This window comes from Amblyomma maculatum, chromosome 6 (genome assembly GCF_055883805.1).
Source record: "Amblyomma maculatum isolate TAMU_Amacu chromosome 6, ASM5588380v1, whole genome shotgun sequence".
In the NCBI taxonomy this organism is placed as follows: Eukaryota; Metazoa; Arthropoda; class Arachnida; order Ixodida; family Ixodidae; genus Amblyomma; species Amblyomma maculatum.
Window position 1 is genome coordinate 59,913,370 of NC_139349.1, and position 4,889 is coordinate 59,918,258.

Here is a 4,889-nt window from a genome sequence, read left to right on the forward strand (position 1 = left end):
TTAGAATCAAGGGTAGAACGAGAGAAAGAAAATGGCTGCAGAGTATGAAAGAGCCTACTTATTATTTCTATGCCAAGATATCTGTAGGATTCAGCTTCAGAGAGCACTGTCCTGTTTATTGTCATGAAAAGTGCGGGATAGATCGTTTACGGGACACGTGTATAAACTTGCATTTAATTTCGTTCAACGTCATAAGCCACGACGAGCACCAAATTGGGATCACGTTCGAGTCGTCCTGCAGCAATGACTGGTCGTTCATAGTAAAAACACGGCGGTTAAAAACGCAGTCCTCTGCGAAGATACAAATTAAAAATGAAATGCCAGTAGGAAGGTCACTGTTAAAGACAAGAAATAGAAGCCAGCGCTGGTTGTTATTGCTTTGTCGGCTTTACCACGTAGAAGCGAGCAATGCTACTCCCGAAACCTTTTATCATTTCATGTTTAAAGCATTCCGCCAAGAGACCTAGCAAATCCTAAAAGGCTAGCTGCTCAGATTATTTTGGATCTATATTAGTATCTGAAGACTATCTTTAGCTAGTACAAAGGCACAATACTGTGGTCGGATCTACGCGTAGTGCAGAAAATATTGCTCGGGTCACACATGAAGCAGGATACAAAGCCAAGCTTGTGCAATAGATTTCAAATGCAGAGTGGGACAGTGTGGAACGCATCCCAACAGCCTAGAGAGCGGAGAGGGCATTGCAGATGAGTAATGCCAGCTGATCTGGCTGCAGCTGCAAAGCACGGAAGCTAATATAAGCTATGTTGTGTATGACCATGTATGAGAACTTCTTCGTGCGTACGCACGACGCAGACCTGCTCACACACGCCTACTTTCATGCACACTAATATACCGACACAGATGCAAGCCACACAATGGCACCCATATCCCTTTAGGCGCGCACCGTCAAAAGCAGATTTACTGCGTTAACTATGTATCTAAGGTAATCTAAGCCGAGCATCTGAATTTCGTGTGCTATGGATGTAAATAGTTAAGCGCTTGGTTGCGTCATAACCAAGCTGCTTGCACGGGTAATTTAAGTTCGAGACATACTACCCAATGACTAACGATATGAGTGTAGCTGTGGCTTACGTATTGTCACTCGCCTTCGAAAACGAAGCCGCCGCAGCTGTGAGTGCATGAGTAACAACACAGGCAAAGGCTCGACAAAGAGGCATGCACCCTTTGTCTAATAAATTAATGAGTATTTTAATTCAGAACTGATGAACTTCTGAATGCTATGGACCATGCAATATGATTTGTAATCTGAATTGGTCGTTGCAAATACACACCGCGTTGGCGCTACACGTGCCGAGTATAACTACTAAACTGATAATATGACAATTTTAGAGAATTTGAAAGTTCCTGACAGTATAATATCCGGAAATTAGACAATAAACGGCCATTCTTCGTCAATTACTGCTTAGCAGCAGTGAATCAGTCCTAAACAACAAGCGAAACCAACGCTTCTCAGTATACTGGCACTAGCGTGATCAAGTTAAATAAACCTCTGGAAATATTATTGATCATAAAAAGAAATAAAATTGTAGAAAACGATAAAGCGTCAAAATATTTGCAAGCTCTGATAAAATGTTTTTGTAACCAAATTAGGGGATATGCTATCGAAAGTTCATAATAATTGAAGTTAAATTTTGTTTTGGACTTTAATTTGAATAAATGCCTATTTTCCTCCATACCTGTATGTACCGTCTTTGCCAAAAGTAACCAGGCTGCTCCGAAGGCTGGCGGAGCAAGCTCGCGGCCGTGTGACGGCGTTGCGCTCGCTGTGGCATATCGGTGCTCGTCAGCTCCGAGGGTACAACAGCTGACGTAACTTCGCACCCTCACTCTCGCCCGTTGGATGATAAAAACTAGGCGCGTATGATGTGCCGGCTGCGATTTCACGTGTGCGAAGCTTGGTTGTGCCCAGCGAGGGCGCTCAGTATAGCATCTTGAGGATAACAGCGCGGAACACAGGACGGGAGCACAAGCTTAGAGGACGACACAACGAGCGCTGACTTTCAACAACGTTTATTTTGAAAAAACCCTCAACTTCTTATACCCTAACGCCACAGACCGCGTACAAATGACTTGCACGTATTAGCAAAGTTAAAAAAAAAAAAAAACAAAACATAATAATGCTCTCAAGAAGTCATGCACTCACACCATGGAGGCCAGTTTTCATCGCCAGGTTGACCGCCTTACAGGAGCTGGGTACCCATCACATTTGCTTGTTTCTGTTGCGGAACGTTTGAACAAGAAGTTAAGACTCGAGCGTGTCGGTGCTCAACAAGGTGACGAGAACAGGGAGACAACAAACAAGCGCAGGATTGTGGCCATACCGTATGTGCACATTTCCCATCGCTTAAAAAAGATCGGTCGTAGAGCAGGCGTTAATGTTTTGCTTACTGCTCCTGAAAAATTGAAAAGCCTCTGCCGACGTGTAAACGCTGATGGATCGCAAAGGCAGAGGGGGTGCGTAACAAACCACCAGAGTCGATTTGTGGAGTGCGCGGAAGGCGTTGTTTATTCCATACCTTTGAAGTGTGGGAAGGAATACGTAGGACAGACTGGAAGGTGCACAAATGACAGGCTGAAAGAACACAAAAACAACGTCGAACGAAAAAGCAGGCATTTGGGGATCCATATAAGAGACTGCGCGTCAAAAACTTGCTGCGTGCAATTCACACAATGTAAAGTTCTAGCAAAACATAATGAGGCGCTGGTTCGTGAGATAATTGAAGCCGCTGAGATAGCTAGACTGCAGGAACGATGTGTAAGCAAACCGTCCCTGCTGTTAACACAAAAAGAAATCGAACTGCTGAATGTGCAATCGTCTCCATGAGTGTTTAGAAAGTGCACCACGCTGTGTGCAAGAAAAAGTTATGCGGCACGTGTATTTATTTATCTATTATTATGTTTTTTTTTAAACTTTGCTAATATGTGCAAGTCATTTGTACGCGATCTGTGGCGTTAGGGTATAAGAAGTTGAGGGTTTTTCCAAAATAAACGTTGTTGAAAGTCAGCGCTCGTTGTGTCGTCCTCTAATCTTGTGCTCCAGTCCTGTGTTCCGCGCTGTTATCCTCAAGATGCATAACCAACATGCCCAAGCTGCTATTCTAGCTCAGTATAGCGACAGGGCTATTCGCTCTTCTCGGCAACTGCCTGAAGCAGACATGTCACGTTTCTCGCTGTGTGATTATACGTGCTTGTGTTCTGTAATCCGCTGCTGAAACCCATTAGCAGAATTGCGCTTTCCTACTTGTTTGATGCGCCTGTGCATTAAAGAATGATAACGCACTTCGAAATTTCAACATGCTTCCTTCAAGGTGCCTTAAGTAGCGCCACGTTAAGGTCGTAACTCCGATACAAAGATATGGAAAAGCTTGTGAACCCTTTCAAGCCACCTTATCTCTCTTTTAGACTTGCAAAATTGTGTTAGCCCCTTGGGGTGGCTGTTTAAAAATATGTGCAATGATTGATTCTAACAAATTTTTGCATTTGCTTGTAGGTAAGTTTTGGTTTGTGTAAAGAACTTAAATGAAACCTTCCTCACGCTTAGCCATATTATATGCACATGATTGTTTTCTCGCTAGCGGAACCCTTATTTCAGGGCGACACTGTCGGGCAAACCTAGCACATATTCGTCCTAGACGAACAACAAGAGCTCACGGTGTCTGCTATCACCTGCTTTTCTGTTTTCCGCAGTTGCCGAGAAGAGCGAATAGCCCTGTCGCTATACTGAGCGCCCTCGCTGGGCACAACCAAGCTTCGCACACGTGAAATCACAGCCGGCACATCATACGCGCCTAGTTTTTATCATCCAACGGGCGAGAGTGAGGGTGCGATGTTACGTCAGCTGTTGTACCCTCGGAGCTGACGAACATCGATAAGCCACAGCGAGCGAAACGCCGCCACACGGCCGCGCGCTTGCTCCGCCAGCCTTCGGAGCAGCCTGGTTACTTTTGGCAAAGACGGTACATTCACAACCATCTGAATATCAGAATGGACATGTAAACTGTATGACAATCTAATCAAATTCCTCCTGAATTTCTTGATCAATGAATTTCACGTTTTTTCCTAATATTTGAAACTTTCTTTACCGTGCTATTAAATGTGCGTAATAATTGTTCGCACTTTTTTGTATTTTCAAACTACATTCTTTCTTAGTCTCTTGTTTTCTTCGTGGTACTGCTCTATATGCGCAACCATTTTGTTTGGTACACATATTCAAGTGTGTATTCTATTTTTGACTTTGTTTGTCTTTTTGCAGACGTATGCCATATAGCAGTAATGTTGTATTTATATAATAAATGTACCTTTCAGCGCGTGATCATATATCACTGAACCTGTGAGTAATATTTGTATTTGGACAGGCCACTAGACTACTCATCTACCCGTCGAAAAAGCGTTTTTACATATTATTTGGTTCTCTCAATTAAGTTTCTAAATAAAATCTATATGCATACATTTGCGAACCGACGGAAAGCATGAAGTATGTTTCAATAAATACATGTATCAAATATTCATTGTAAACAGATCATTTATATTTATTCATTACAGCGGGGGATACCATTCACTTCTTATTCTTGCATTATTTAAGAAATAGCTGCGTAGTCGGTTTGTGCGCCGCGGTGCTGCAGTAGATATGAAATACATGTACAGCAGTTATCTAACTTCTTACAGGAAAAATATTTGCATAAAGTCTCTGTAGAAGCTTTACAAAACATTTAGGTGCGTTTAACACTGAATTCAATATCACCACAGCGAACTGGTTCCTTGTAAAGTCTGTTTCAATTTTCAGCGCTCAAATGAACTTTTCTGCTCATATTCTTCTAATAAGCTAGCTTAAAGCTGCCTTCCGGGGAGCTCTTACACGACGATATTG